Source organism: Cataglyphis hispanica, chromosome 5 (genome assembly GCF_021464435.1).
Source record: "Cataglyphis hispanica isolate Lineage 1 chromosome 5, ULB_Chis1_1.0, whole genome shotgun sequence".
In the NCBI taxonomy this organism is placed as follows: domain Eukaryota; kingdom Metazoa; phylum Arthropoda; class Insecta; order Hymenoptera; family Formicidae; genus Cataglyphis; species Cataglyphis hispanica.
This window is the reverse complement of record NC_065958.1, coordinates 975,523-992,755: the sequence shown is the minus strand read 5'-3', so window position 1 is coordinate 992,755 and position 17,233 is coordinate 975,523. Positions and strand designations below refer to the sequence as shown.

The 17,233-nt window shown below is 35.3% G+C and overlaps 2 protein-coding genes across 2 annotated transcripts in view; one reads left to right on the top strand and one right to left on the bottom strand.

Annotated features, from left to right (window-relative positions):
• The window catches only part of LOC126849781 (zinc finger protein 32-like), a 39,985-nt gene extending 33,031 nt beyond the window's left edge, over window positions 1–6,954 (bottom strand). The window contains exon 1 of the mRNA XM_050592010.1: window positions 6,833–6,954. The gene's annotated coding sequence lies outside the window, so the exon portion shown is untranslated. The remainder of the gene's footprint in view (window positions 1–6,832) is intronic.
• Window positions 1–17,233, top strand: part of LOC126849760 (uncharacterized) — a 65,194-nt gene that overhangs the window by 6,155 nt on the left and 41,806 nt on the right. The window lies entirely within an intron of this gene.

Sequence of the window (17,233 nt, the reverse complement as noted above, 5' to 3'; positions counted from 1 at the left end):
CGAATAATCTGACGAGCGGAAGGAACGTTACCGGCGTTGCTGCAAGTTCCTGGTCTTATGCTTGTTTGATAGTTAACTTCGACCTGGAAGTAACTAGTTAGTGTACAACGTAACACGGGACGATTTAACGTTCGTCGATCTTACGCATAGCACCATCAGGCGATAGTTAGCCTATATTGACAGTATAACACAAAGTTTGAATGAAGCTATATTAACGCTATATATGAAATAGTTATGTAATTAATTTAACACGTATTTATACAATTTATGCACTTAATGAAATTAATTAGTAATATTATAAGCAATTAGAAAAAAATATCAAAAGATAATTAAAAATATAATTAATACGCGTGTAGAAAAGACATGTGCAACAATATCGCAGAAAAAAAGATAGTAATAAAGACCAAAAAATATTAATTAAAAAAATTTAATTAAATTTCTACTAATTATAGCATATTAATATATATTATGTAAGTAATATATAATGAAAAGAGTATATTAAAATATATGTATAAAACATTATGATATAAATTTATATTTAAAAAGTGTTGAAGTAAAAAATGAAGAATGATCTTTTTATAGATGAATATTTAAAACAATTAATTTTTTTGCCCCACATCTACCTTTGATAAATTATGCTCATTAAATCACTAACAATTTTTGCGCAAAACTTGTGATTTCTGATTATTGATATCGCAATATATGCTAGTATTTAGGAAGCGGAACTTAAATCGATTTGTCCCATTTCAAGCACTGCCCAATCAAGGAACAGACTCCACAGCCGAATAGTGGTCGTGCAACTTGCAGAATCGAATGCCCACTCTATATCCATTAACTCACACCGGCGCGCGACGAGAATAATGCAAATTTTGATTCGTCGGAATCCAACGGCACATTTGTAATGTAAATTAATACGGATCGGGAGACGCGAGGAGGCGGACAAAACCGATGACGTTTATCGTATTGTTTCAGCACCTTTTTTTCCACGGCAATTCGCGAGTGGCCGTGCGATCGGCGCGCCATTTATTTGCGCGTTTTTCGTAAAACGATCGAATTTATCTACTTGTAAAAAAAAAGAGAGAACGTTGCGATCGCGTAACTACACAATGCACGTCTAAAATAACGTTTAGTTAATCACGCACATACACAGACGCACACACGAAAATTTCCATTAAACACGTTTCAAAGAAAAGAAACGTTTCATTCCATGTGCCAACAATTTAAATAACCATTTTCAAGCTCTCTGCCTTTTTCCTACTTAAATTTATATCTCCTTCAAATGGCCGTTATACACGCATATAATATTATCGATAAATTCCGAAATCGTATTGTGTATTAAATGTAATGATAGCGAAAAATAAGTAAAGTAACATTGGATATATATCTAGAAAATTGCTGCAAAATATTCTTCTCATATTCTTAATGTGCCTCGCGGCACATTCGCGTAATTTCCATTTACAGATCGTTTCATATATGGAAGCACTCGACGCTGATTATTTCCATATACGGCATCCCTAGCTTCCCTAGGAAAAGATTGAGAATTAATCCCGACGTCACGTTTCGCTGTAGCCGAGCGGCGTGTTCCCGGGCGACATAACGTAAATCGCGCGAGATTTCTCCGAGCGACAGGTTTAGCTGCACTCGGGGCGACGTGGCATCGTCGTCGGCATCGTTGTTTTCAAGCTCTGTTTTTCAAATCCGAGGGCAGTCGATTTAACGACAATCCGAGAGTATAAGCCGTGCAGGGAACGGCGACGACGACAACGAGAGAGAGAGAGAGAGAGAGAGAGAGAGAGGAGAGGGAATTTGCCAAATCGATTTGGCGTCGCGAAGTTACGCAAATCTCGTGCTATTTCTAAAGGGCAATCCGGCCAATTATACGGAAACGTGCGGGCCGACACTATTCGTCGCTTTGGCTAACGGGCTAATGCAAATTTCGGTTTGTCGAAAGCTGTGAGCAAAGCCGTAATGCAAATCAGTGCAAATTAATGCGAATTCGTAGGTGAAACCGACAGGCCGATAAAGTTTTTAAACGCGTCGCCGATGGGGAAACGGGTCGGCCCCGGGGGTTGCCGCGTTGCTTTGTATCCTCTTTCGCGTGTGTGTTACGCCTGACTAAACAACATGGTAATACCACTTATATTGCACGCGATCGTGTACACATTCCTGCAAGTAATTACAAGAGCACTCCTCGTGTGCGCTTCAATTACGGAGGTAACTCAAAAAAAGTAAAGCTGCAAGCGCTATAACTTCTTACGGGAGAGTTCGCCAAGCACGACGTTTAAGCGTCTTCACTGCACCCTCGACAGCCATTTTTCGCCCTTATACAGAGTGCCCCGGGAGAAAACGGATTTTGGGAATACAGTATTTGAGCGACTTTAATGAGGAAACTCCGCCGACCAAAACTTATCACTTCCTGGAAGATTTTTAATAAAAAAGAAAAGATATTTTCAAAATTTTATTTAAACACACATATGTCTAGCTTATCTTATAAGTTATTAATATTGGACAATTATTTTTTCTCTTAGATAATTTCATTATCTCGATAATAAAAAGGTTCATAAAGCAGGCGACAGAACGTAAATATATGTGTAAGAAATATTTTAAATAAAATTGTGATTATATTGTTGTTTTTTTTATTTTTATTATAAAAATAAATTTAGTCTAATTCTTCTCTAAATTCATTTAAGAAGGTATGTATTTTATGTCAAAATGTATGTATCATTTGTCACATTGACAAAAGCGTGAAAATTTTTTACATTGTTTTACTATTTCTTCTATTTATGCAAAACCTGAGCACAATTCTTTTAAATATTTGAAAATTATTTAACATAAGTTTAAAGTTAGTATTGATTCTTATGGAAAATCGCATATTGTAGAACTTGACAAGGATTTTGACAAATTTGACAAGGAAAAAATATTGCCAACGAAATAAAAATTTTCATATATTAAGAGAACTCTATATATAGTGTATATAATAAATATTTATACAAAACTTAATTCAGATCCACTTACTCGTTTAAAAGTTATTTACTAAAAATTGTAAAAAAAATATTATTTCTCTCTCACTTTCTCTTTCTCTCTCTCTTTCTTTCTGCAAATAACCAGTTTTTCTTTATTCTTACGGTTGATTTCAGGGAGTATTTACGTTCAAAAATTTGTAATCATAAAATAGAGACAAAAATATTAATTACAACTATTTTTTTTTACAAAGACATATTTTAAAAAATTATATTATTTTATGATACTTAAATCTTTTTATAATTCGGATTTATTTGTTTTTTATTTTTTAATTAGTATAAATATAAGAAAGGTTTTTTTTTTTAATTTTGCCAGTTTTTTGCTGCTATTGTACAACCAAAGAATATCCTTAAGTAACTGGTTTTAAAAGGTTGACAGCTTTTTTTTTTTTGAGGTAACCTATATAAAATTTGTGTTTGACGATGTTTCACGTGTAACAATAGCCAAGTTCCTATCGCGTTGATGCAAGAAAAGTAACATGTGGTAATTTAATTTTTTACTAGGATAATATCCCGAACGAGCGTTGACACAATAGAAAAAGAGTTAGTTTACCGAATGGCGGTAAATGAGTGAGTTGCTTCTCTCTCTCTCTAAATGGATAAATTAATTCCACGAGTGAACTTTGACCTGAAAAATGGCTTCGAACGTGCAAACTTTAAAAAAAAGTACATAATTTTAGGAACAACGATCTCTATAAAAAATTGACGAATGTCAAACAGAGCGGAGATTATATGTAGAGCAGTTATATTATGTTTGTTCTTATATTTTATCATTTAAAATAGATGGAAAGGCGAAGAGGAAGTTTTTACCTTTCGATTTACCCATCGCGTTTTACGAGCGGGAATTTACAAAAATTTGCGCGTTCTGTTGATTTTACAAATGGAACAAGAAGAGCCGCATGATTGAATCTTGAAAAGATTTGCTTTTAAACATTGAAGAAGTGCTCACAGTGAAAGGGTCAAAGCGAGAATGGCGGGGGGACACGTTTCTTTACGAGCGGTGAGTCGTAAAGTGTAACGATTTGATTAGTTTCTTTGGCATTTACATTTTACGTGCGGGCGCAGCCGACACAGCCAAAAGGAGGAGCAAAGTTATATCGTGAGCCGAATAATAAATCATCTTAAGTCGTTCATTACTATCGCGTGATCTTTAATCGCGCAAGGAAAATATTTAGTGAATAAATTTAGATTAAAGAGAACTTTGCAATACTATCGCTAATAGCCGTCATCGCTAAAATCGTTAATCAATGTTTACGTCTACGTCGTCACTTTGATTATCCTTTTCATCCTAACCGCATACACTGCAGACGGAGAGAAAAAGAGAGATTTCTCGGGATTAACATATACAAGCTGACATAATGATAAGACAAACATACATTTATTATCAGTTTGATACATCTTTCTTCGCTATTAATATTAAACATGCGTGAGAGATGTATCTTCCTCGCATTCTTTTACAAATTTTAAATAATCTCAATGATACTTTTTAGTGCTCTTATCATACACATATATAAAGCTCTTTCTCTTAAAAATAATTTTAACAACATGACATACATTGTATTATCGTTTACGTCAACCTTCCGTTTATCTAAGGATTGGAGAGAGCGATAAAGTCTTCCGCTCGTGCAAACAAACGGATACACATTTGTACACGTGTTTCGGCTTTGCAAATCCGGGATCGAAGTAAGGCACACCCGCGAGGACCACCGGGGCATGTGGAACCTTCTCGTCTACATCCGCATAGTCTCTCGTCGAACCTGTCTGCTACACAACGGATTCTCGTAGGCGAATGGCAGTCTATTACGGCGCGCGTAATCGACCGCTCGAACGGGTACGATATTGTCAGGGCTGACAGCCTGACTCGAATCGAATCATCTCGGGCAGATAAGGCGATTGAGACCGTTTTACACGTCGTTCGCGCGCGAACCAGCTATCTATAGTGTACATGCACACTGGCAACTTGGACGATGCACTCGGGTTGCACAGCGGCGTTGTATTTCGCATTCGTATATATCTTCGTCCCGCGATTCGATATTCGTGATAATGTCGCGTTCCAGTTCCTCGGCGAACGTAAAACTCAAGTTACCTGCTTGATATCGTATAATTGTTACTATTATCAGAAATTTATTAATCATCAAAAATTTCCTTTCTTTTTAGACCTTTATTTTTTTTATAGATAAATTCGAATATAATTTAATAACCAATTAATGGAATAATATGCTACATTAATATTAATCTTTAATTAAATTTCTAACTAATTAATTATATTATTATTGTAAAATAATAGCATGTCATTAATAGGAAAATTGGGGCAAAAGCGAAGAAATACAAATTATTAGAACATATTTTCAGACACATCTACATCATTGTTATTAAAATAAAAGAGAATTACTTGGCAATTTTTTTAAAAAATTGGTGACAAACGCCAAGTATGTCAAAGAGACAATCGATCAGTTCTTACTGTTAGCTCTATAGAGATTCCAAATATTGACAGATGTCGCGCAACGCGCAGCTGTCATCCGTACATTACTCAAAATTTTTTTTACGGATTTCGGCAGCGACGATTTTTGCGATGACTTTTTCGCGTCTATTGTAAACGAGAGCAATTCGTCCGCGGCCTCTCTCTTCAGCCCTTCATTCACACGCCGTAGGCGAGAACGCGTCGCGCGCTCGTCCTCCGTGCGCTGCTATTATGCAAATGAGATTTATCTAAAAATAGAGAAAAACGCATAAAGGAGGAAGGGAACGCGATCTCAATTTTGCCGGTGTGTCCGCTGTGAAAACGAGGTCGACGCAATTTTAGCGAAAAGCGCCCTCGTGTGTTTTGGGTAAGCGGCCAGCGAGATAAACCGCGATGCTAATTAAAAAAAAAAAAAAGAGAAAAAAAACGCCACGGTTATTACGCGTCATTGTTGCAGACGGCGTTGCGCCGCGCTCGCATTTCCACAAGCGATTCGTCGAAAACAATTGACCGAGTCGCGATTGACGTTGAAAGACAATTGAGTTACGCGGATGAAATATAAATAAAATATTGACGACCACACACGTAGAGATCCCAATGATGGAACGATTGACAGAATCTGGAAATGTGATGAAAAATAATTCATCGTTTTAATAAATAATTGTCATCGAAGTTTTCCAGATTTTTGCCCTGAAAGAGAGAGAGAGAGAGACAGACAGAGAGAGAGAGAGAGAGAGAGAGAGAGAGAGAGAGAGAGAGAAGGGAAAGAGAGAAACGAGATTTCGCTGTTACGGAACACTGAATTTTTCTACGGTTGAATTATTTGGAATAATCCATGAATTTTGTACGCTCTCTTGCGCTCTCGCGGTTTTACCGTGATAACGAAGTCTTCGTACGGAATTTCGTGCGGAATTTGAATCACCAATTACCATAATGCCGCAGAGATAGGACGTCAGTCTATCGACGATCAGTCAGTCAGAGCAGATTTTAAATATACGTTAGCGATAATGCGCCGCTTCGCGCACACTAGCTTTTTCGATCCGATATAAAAAAAAGGAATAACACGATTCCATTCTGTCGTATTAATGAATAATGATAATAGATATTAGTTAATATCAGTATAATAAACGAAACAATAGTTAAATAATTATTCATTTCCTGCGAATATTGTATAGTATACGTACAAACAAAAGGATATAATTAAAAAGTTATGCAATTAAATAAACATGCATTAAAAAAAAAAGAAAAAGAAAAATTGCAAGAAAATTAACTCGTAAATTGTTTAAAAAAATATAAAATACATATACATACACAAATATAGAAAATTTTAAAAATATTTTTTTACATTTACCTTTGCAAGAATTTGCTCAGCACAAAGCTCTTTTTCAACAATGCACAACACGAATTCAACCAAATCTCCAACTTGTCCCGAATTTGGAGCCGGGAAATATGATCATCCTTTGTACATTGCAAGTACATAAATAGCGCTCAAGCAGCCTAACTTATCTTCGCAAGACGCTCTGTTTGAATTAGATTCAGACCTGCTCGTCTGCAGTCCTCGCTTTTCCTCCTCCCCCTCCCCCCCCTCCTCCTCCTCCTCCTTCTCCTCCTTCTGCTTCTCCATCCCCTTCTCAAAGACACCGGCAGCTACTTTAGCGACAACTAATGCCAGTTCGACAGTTGGAGATCGATGGGGATGTAAAAGTATCGTCGGTCCACGTTTCGGAAAAAAGAATAATTTCACGCGCGCGCGCGCGCGCGAAAGACGGTGATAAATCATTGCGTCGCTCGATCTTCGCGGAGGAAGGGAATGACCGGGAAGCCGCACCAGCACCATCGACGGTTCTCGTCCGTGCGAATTTTTCGCACAGACGAAGCGCAGACACCGGGCCAGATACTTTCCCGCCTTTTCATTGTAATTAGATATCCGAGCACGATGAATAACGATACTGAAATATCCATATTTTCCCTGATCCTCTCTCTCTCTCTCTCTCGCTTCATTCCTCCCTCTTTTTTTCTTTTTTTTTTCTTCTTCTTTTTTCTTCGTCTCTCTTTTTCCCTTTTCTCCTTCTTTTTTTTTCTTTTTGCGCGCCACTTTCCTGTCGTTTCCCAGCTCCCGATACGCTCGGTAAACCGAGATACAAAGTCCACTCACGTTTCCCGGCAAAACCGGGAGAGGCGTCGAGGAGAGGCGGGACTTCTCGAAAGGAACCCGAGAAAGTATCCCGTATTAAATTACAGACGAGAGGCATAAATCTTTACGGAGTGAAAACTCCGACTCCCGCGTCGAAGTTTTAGTTTTTTAACTTCGGCGAGCCGGGGCCTTGTATAATGAACCATCGGCGCAAAGATATATTGTATCCCGAGCGTACCGGGACGCGGTCCGGATTTAAAAAGACCGGGGGATCTTCCGCTAGAAGGACCGCTTTTGCGACGCGTTTTCCGCTTCGTGTGCATGTAGATGTGTACGAGATATGTTGCCTCACGTCTTTCTCCCCTTACCTTTCATGTTTCGAAACAGAATGAACGATATGAGCTAACCGTGAACGTGTATCGCTATAAATTTTGAAAGAGAAACAGTGTGAGACATATCAGGATACCAGATCACCTTTTCTTCTCACTTAACGCGTAATTGAAATATTTAGAGTTACTATTCATTTCTTTCATCCTACAAAAATATCTTTCTTTCACTTATGTAAGAACGAAAAAGAATCAAAAATATCAACAATTCAATTATTTATTTTAAGAATTTATTTTATTTTTATTAAAATGTCAGAAATCAGTTTCATGAATTTTATATGATATTCTTTTTCATGTAGATAAATATTTGTGTTATCATTTTTTTTTTTTTTGTTAAAAATAGTGAAAATAATGCATTTTTTAAAAGATATCTCTAGAATTATATGCCAATCCAAAAATGGTTTAATCATAATTTATATATAATTTTTATATTTTATAACTCAGTTATTTACTTGTATGCACATTCAAAAGTTAGATGACAAATTTAAGACATTTTCTGGAAATTGTAAATTACAAGCAAATATACTTCTCTTGTTTACTACATTGCCTTTGCAATTCAAAATGGCCGATGTAGGTAACCGAGATATCCTCAGAGTTGGAAAGTAACGCGTTAACGTCGTTACCGTTAAAGTTACTTTTTTTCGGTAACGATCGTTATTTTTTTTTTGTCTGCAACGGTAACGGTAACGCCGTTACATTTTTACAGTAACGAATTAGTCGTTACTTTTATCGTTACTTTTATCGTTACTTTTTCGTTTTCTATTATCTTATATTTATTCAATAAATTGCGCGCATCATTCTTGATTGGATAAAATTATTTCGATATAAAAGCGCTGAAAGCATAGAGCTTATACTAATGGAGAAGCCATGGCGCACGCAAGGAGAATCGACAAAGAGAGATATATTTTTCTGTCCCGTGTGACCATAGAAAATAACTAATCGTTACTTTTTTAACTAACGGTAACGCGTTACTTTTGTAGAGTAACATTCCCAACCCTGGTTAACGTCTTACACGCAGCTCGTAAAGTTCTCGCAATTTCTCTGTACGAAATCATTAGCGTATCTAAACCTCGTATCTAAATCATTAGCACCTCGAAAAATGGATCTTTCAGAAAAATAATACAAGCTTGAGTACACGATTAACAGATACACTCGCGCGTATTTCTCGTCGATATTCACGGAAGTGGGTAAATCAAGCTGACATCGGAAAATCCGCTTTGAGTCTCCTTAATAAAATCGCAATCCCAGGAACGGTTTTCTGTCATTAATCTTTTTATCCGATATCTTATCTCGCCAAAGCGTTTATTTCCTGTTCATCGCTGAGTTGCGTATTCATCGTCACAGAAGCTCTCAGCAGTATTAGGATCTCAAAAAGCTCTCTAGTTACAGCGTTCAATTATTAATTTCTTTTCCGTTCATCGAGATTCTCGTATTTTCTTATATCTCTTTTTTTTCATTAGTTCCATTTCTGCCTCCCCCTCCCTTCCTTCTTCTCTCCATCTTTCTCTGTTTTTCTCTCATTTTTTTCCCCTGCCTCCCGTCTTTGTCTCCTCCTTTTGTTTCTACATGTCCGATAAAGCGATTTGCCGCTCATCTTTATTCATCGTGCACCAGCGGGTTAGTATACATTGTATATTACTGGGACGCGACTATTAATTCTCGTTTGACACTTCAAGACCGATGGGGTAGACACGTCTTGAGAGTTTTTACGGGATTTTCCATGATCGATTACCACATAGATTATGCGAGAGCATATGTACTCCGCGCGCATGTCGTAACGTTCTGCCTTCACGTAACTAAATAAAGAGCCGGAGTTCACGATGAAAGTCAGGATGCTACATGATGTATCAAATGCGAATATCTATCATACGACAAAAGATCCGCTTGTCTTGGCTTATTTGAATAACTAGAAACATTATTCGGCACGAAAATGGATGATCTAATAATTAACCGCCAAAAGTTATACTTGTTGTGCTACTATCGATCAGCTGTCTACTGAAATAAACAAATCGTTCGCAAAGATAAAAAAAAACCGTTTTTTTTTTTTCTTTTAAATTGACACATTTTTGACTAGATACACACACGCACACATACAGTGCGCTCTTTTCCTATGAAAATTTTGTCTGCCTTTGACGTCTTTAAGAATACGCTAAGGTAAAGTACGTTGCTCTCTGATGTAATTGGCATTAAAATACAGAGAAGTAATGCTTTTAATAGCTTAGACAACATCAAGAAACGAAGAAGGGAAAACCATAAAGGCTCAGAGAATTAGAAATTAAATTAAATATATAGTTGACATTACGTTCATGCTTGATATACGTTAATTGGAATTGATATTTCGCGATCTCTTCAACTGTAATTCCTAATTCTTTGAACTATAATAAGCTTACATGAAATATGATAATTAATATTAATATATTATTAATATTAATTATAATATTTTCTATTATATTAAATATTAATTTATCTTACAGCAATGCGATGATTATATAAAGAAAATATTTAGAAAAAATACTACACAAGTTTTAAAATAGCGTAGAATTTTCAATTGTTTCGAGATACTGGGCGAGATGAGCGTAAAACTTTGCGCTAAAATTCTCTGAGAGGAAGAGCTTAATTTAGAACTTCATATTTAATAACTCTATTAGGATCGTTATGAGGGGTGGGGTGGGGTGGGGGAGGAGTGTACGCGCCTATTTATCAACATTTTATCGACGAGCTCGAAAATGCAATTAATTATCGTGCACCATGCGCTAAATCTGCACGTAAGATCGCTAATGCGCATCAAAATAAGTGCACGAGTCCGTTATTACTGCTTGTATTAACCCGCTCGCCTCCACCACTCGTGAAGAATTTCGTGCCATTTACGTAACTTCGCGATATATCTACGTGGGGGAGGGAGGGGAGGGTTGAGGGGAGAGGGGGGTCTAAATTTTTCTCCACGCTTGAGGGGAAGGGGGAGGCTGCATCGTAACGCTCGCAATCTCTATATATCCTTGAGGCATTTACGAGGTAGCTGGTATACGTAGGCAAATCACCAGATAGCTGGATAACGTGTGTGCGCGCACATAGGATGTGCGTGTGCGAGCCGAACAATTCAAACGCGCGTTTTCTCGAGGGTGTTACCCGGGTGGAGCACATGTACCACGAAACGGCGGGAAATTATTACAATTTCGAATGGAGTCACGGGGATGGAATTAGAATGTAAAAGCAAAACGAAAAGCGGCCCAGGGCCGTATATCAGGTCGCAGTTCACTAATCCGCTAATCCAATTCCGCGGCACTCGCAAGCGGCGGAATCTCTCCCGGCACTGGAAATTACCCAATTATGTCTGTCGGCCTTGTGAGTAACGGCGCACCGTGTTTTTGGGGGAGGGTAGCTATCGGGTAAATAAGAAGTGGTCACCGCAGTAGTTATGTCAGACTAGCTTCCGCATCGAGAGAACCCGCCAGATTTCAGCGTTAACAAATCTAGAGTTTACCTTACTTCTCCATTGTATAATACATATTCTACGTGGTATATTAAACGTTTATTTTCAGATTAATAGTTGAGGCTTCTTCGCCAATTAAGCATTATTATCGACAGCCTTGGAAATAAATTATTTCCACGCACTAAATGATATATACAAAGTTAATAAATTTCGTGGAAAATTACATGTACATCGTAATTATTTATGAATTGCCAGTAAAGGAGGAAAAGGGATCATTTAATTTAATTTAATTATGTGATGCATTACTTGAAACTCTCTCTCTCTCTCTCTCTCTCTCTCTCTCTCTCTCTCTCTCTCTCTCTCCCCTGCCCCCTCTCTCTCTCTCTCTCTTTGCTTATTACGTAGATCGTTGCACGGATAGTTTTCAAAAAATTTAGAGACTTGTAATATATTTTAGATAGATAATTAAGGTGATATTTTATAGCTTCTTTCTCGTTTCTCATTAAAGGAAAATTGTATATAGCGTAAAAAAGTATTCGCAAGTATGCGGATATTTTAGATTTTAATTTTAATATATAAATTTCCATGCGACAGGAGAATATATAAAAGTGGAAACAAAAAAGTAGTATGTGTTTACTTACAGCATTTCTATACTTCAATATAATTTATTAAAACAATAATTTTTAATTTATTATTATTAATTATTTATTATTTTGTATTTATTTATTTATTTATTGTTATTAATATTATTATTGATTATTTATTATTATTATTATTATTATTATTATTATTATTATTATTATTATTATTATTATTATTATTATTATTAATATTATTATTTATTATTATTTATTTATAATTTAATAAAGTTTTTGAAGAATATAAATAAAGATAGTGAATTTGTCAGATAAAATTAAATATAATAATTAAATTTTTAAAGTATTGCTGCGGATATGTGGATGTGTGAGCGTTTTTATCTAGCTAAATTTAAATAATCTTTCTATAAGCAAATTTTATTGAAACTTTAATTCACAATTTACAAATGATTTTTCTTAAGTTTTTTATAACTTACAACTTTATTAATGTGTTAGAGTAAATGCTAACATTAATATCATATTATATTACACTAACGCATCAATTTTTCTATAAATTTATGCGTGAACATAGCGATTAAAGCAAACGCTAAAGAAGAAAAGATGTTAAATGTTCATAAATTTAACATTTATTGAGTTTATAGTGCATATAACTATTTGCATAACATAGTCTTTGACTGTTTGCGTTAACTTTAATGAAACAATTTGCCGTGATGTCGCACGCAACAAACGACGACTAAAAGACAAAGTGATAAATGAAACGTGAAATAAACTTCGAAGCGAATCAAGTGAACGGGCGCTTTTTACCGATGAAGCGATCGTGACGGACAAATACTGGCTTTAGTTCCTTGCCAGGGTAAAGTTGATCGAATAAAGTTACGTCGCTTACTCGACGGCGAACTTGTCAGCTGATTGGGATTTACGCGCGGCGCGCCAGTTGATAGTCAAGCGACGACACAAATCTCTCTGCTCGTTGATACAGATCCGTTGTCCGAAATTTTCCAACGTAACTGCTGTGATGCGACATTTTTACAGGACGTTTGGGAAGCGGGAAATTATTACGATTGGCGAACAAACGCAATCATACAAATTATGTCAGCGGCGCTGGCCATAGCGAACTCAGGCGCGAAACAAAATCCAAGCCGCTCCGCTAATCTATCGATTTAATGACGTTACTCGAGTATATAGATGAAGCGTATACATGCGAGGAAACGTGTGGCAGGTGCATTAAATTGTGGAATTAATTCGTCCAGGAATCGGTGCCGTTGATTAAATGTGACCGTGCGCGTGGTGGCGTTCAACGAAGAAGCGAAAAAGCAGAATGTATATGAAACATTCGCCGGGGGCTAATCTCGATTATTCCAGTGACTTGTGTTTTAAATACACGCGATTTTTAATACCATTTTAGAATGGCGCTGCGAATGACGTTTCGACAGATATATTTATGCGAACGAATTATAACTTCGTGAATTTTTTATTCGCGATCAATACGCTGGTCGAATTCAATTTCTTTGACCGTCAACATGTTGATTTTTAAGATGGATACATTAATTGCAAAAGCATTGTATGTATAAATTAATAACTGAAGCAAAATGTGAAAAATGTAACAGCACAAGATTGGTCGATAAAATTGATTTGTCGTGCGTTTTCAAATAATTTTAGAATTATAAATATTAATTCTAAATCATTGAATATAAAAATTCCAGTAATGAAGTATTACATTTTTTCATTTACATTTAACACATCAATTATACATATATATTATATGCCTATTTTACATTGATTGTAAATATTTATAAACATTTTATTATAATATTAAAATGCTAGACATATTAATATTTTATAAATTATTGATTATACTTGAAAATAATTGTGCCCTCTTTTTAATGATAGCTATTTAAAAAAAAAATTGTTGGCAGAAAGATATAACAACTTTAATTGGTAATGTAGCTCATTTGATACTAAATAAGATTACGTAAATATCGTTCGTAGATTATATGAATTATGCGTGAATATGGAATGATTATTTTCGTGCTTTTACATTTACTCTGCTTTCCAAACGCGATTGCCTTTCTACTGACAATTAAAAATTCACTACGAGCGCATTCACGAACGCTCGTTTGCTCAGTTGCGAAATAATGAAAAAAATGTATCGGAGATTTAAAAAGATCGCCGTGTGTAGTTACGAGATATATGCCCCTGCATATATAATCTATCGACATTATACAATTTCAATAACTATATTCTTTGCAGCTACGTGATATCGCAAATGTTTCGTCGAAATTGTAAAACGTTTGTTTTCGTGCATCGTATATATGCGATATGAAAAATAACATTTGTTCCTACGAATTCAAATATTGGGACACGGCTTCACTTTTTCAGTAGCCGCAGCATTGGATACAACACTTTAACCGATATTCCGATACATTCGCGCGACATTTACGATACGTGCCTCTGTTGAATTTCTGCGATATTAAAAATAAATGATAGCTTATCACAAATTATATTTTCGTATTCGGGCGCACTATCATGTGGAAAGTTACCTCGCGAGATTCAAACTTGTTACAAGTGTCAGATTCAATCCCGTCTGATAAAATTTTGATTATAAGTTTCCTACTTTCGCCCTCTCCAGTACTTTTAATCTGTTAATGTAACGCCGAGAATAAAGTTCTCATTTATTACCTTATTTAAACGGGATGATCAATCCAATCTGTTTCTTGAATTTCTAGTTTTTATTGAACTTTAGATCATCGTTTTTTTTGTTCTCATATAAATAATTCATTGACACGAATTTCACTGAAACTTTTCAGCTAGTAACTTATCATCATTCGCGATTTCGTTAATTATTATTAACGGTTAATAATATCTAAAAAATACTTTTTTCACATTTTTTTTTAATTTTATTTCGATATAGATCAACTTTTAACTGATTTAAATTATATACTTAATATTCAATGATATTTTTAGTAATGATTGATAAATATATATATATATATATATATATATATATATATATAATTTTATTATAAATATATATATATATATATATATATATATATATATATATATATATATATATTATACGTAGACAGTGATGTGTCAGGTGAAGCCAGAGCCATTTACAATTAAATAAAATATACTATATATATAAATTAGGTTAATACACACTTAAATTTTTACATTTGCTTACATATACACGTCCAATCTGTCCAATTATAAATAACTGCCCTTGTTTCACATATCACATATAAGACATAGCCGTGTGTTAGCAGTCTAAATATAATATATAAAAGTCTGTGACATATATAACGAAAATTTGAACGATTGTTATTTAAAAAAAAGAAAAAAAAAGCGCATATTAACCTTTAATCTCTTTTGTAAGTTTGCAGTATTTTTCCAATTTTTTTCCGGCCATGCAGAGATAAAAAAAAAAAATGGAAAATATATATATATATATACCGGGGTCATATCGATCAATGCATAAAATAGAGGTGCAGTACACCAAAAATAATCTCTCCGCAAAAGTCACGCCCCGGGAAATGATTTCTCAGTTTCGCGACCCGCGCGAACGATTTCTTTCGCCGACGCTTTTCCGCTCCCATCAAAATATCCGACCGATATACCACCCGCGTTACTATTTCGTTGCGCATTCCCTCTATCGCGTGGATATTTTTTCCCCCCCTTTTTTACGCCGCATCGTAACTCGTCATCGATAGATGCCGCCGTCGATATTTTCGGCCCTATCTAGCGAGATTGATCCCGCCGCCCGTGTTGCGCGACAACTGATTCAGCAATAACTTATCGCGCACTGATACACACCGCGGTCGCGCTATTATCCGCGATACTTTTTTCTACTTTGCGGACGTTTCTCGATATGCGACGACCGCTAAAAACGCCGCGCACCGAGCGATATTTCTTCCCACTTTTTCGTTCGCATTATTCGTTGCATCGTTTCCGGTAGTATTTATCGCTGACGCATGCTGATTTTTCCAAGTCAGAAGCTAATTATCCTTTTAAGATTATTTAGCTAGAATGTAATTAGACAAAGATATGTCCATGGAAATTTCTTATCGATGATGAACGAGAACAATATTTCACCAACGCTTAATGACATACTGTAAAAAAAAATTGATTGAAAATTCAAACAAAGTATCTGTGGCTTTTTTTTTTTTTTTACAAACACACTATCTGAATTTTCAGACACCCTTCAATTTTTGAGACACACTTTTTTCAACTTTTAGAAAAACAACTCTGATAATTAAGACAAATTGTTTGAAATTTCTTTCGGACATTCACATCTGAAAATTTCAGACAAAAATGTATCTGAAAATTTTTTACAGTGTAAATACTTTGGAGTTTATTTTTTCTCAACAAAATATTTAAATAATTGTTTTAAAGAAAAGGATTGCGTAGAGCTTATTCTTTTTTAAGATTTTTTTGTTGGGATCTCATAAAATAAAATAAAACCATCTTTATCTATTAATAGATTTAAATATTTACTCATCTATTTTTTCGAGAGAGAGAACGTTATAACGAGAAATCGATATTGCAGTTAATTAATTCTTGTAAAATTTCAATGTCATTGTAAAATTTTGGATATTATATTCTTTTCTGTTGATAATGTAAAATCGTGTATAAAAAAAAAAAACTTCCAAATTTTGCTCTTGAAATATGCTGCAAAATTTCTTAAATCAATGCAATGGAAAATATTTTGGCATAGCATACAATTTTCTGCGTACCTGTTTGAACGCTGTTTATTTTCAGCGATTGTTTACATTTTTTTATGAGCGAATGAGTGCAGAGAGAAGCTGAGAACATAAAGCGAAGGTCAGAATGCGTTCATTATTTTTTTTTCACGAGGTGATATGATTGCACGACCTGGTATTTCCCCATGCGGTGTTATCAATCAGTCGCAAGCGATATCGTATTTATCAAATCGTTACTTTTTTTATCTGCAACTGAGAATTCCTCGTCTTTCTTCATTTCCCATGTTTAACTTCGAGATCTTTAATTACTTTCTCCTTCCTCTTATCTCCGACGTTCCTCTAACAGTTCGAAAGGAGGATCCTCTAAACTTTTTTAATTATGGATTTTATTGATGCTTCCCATACAACATCGTCGTTAAAGTGCGTTTTAAAAAGCGCTTGTTACAAGACCCCACACATTAGAGACGGAAATGTAACTAAGGTCAGCACCGTGCCGTTACATC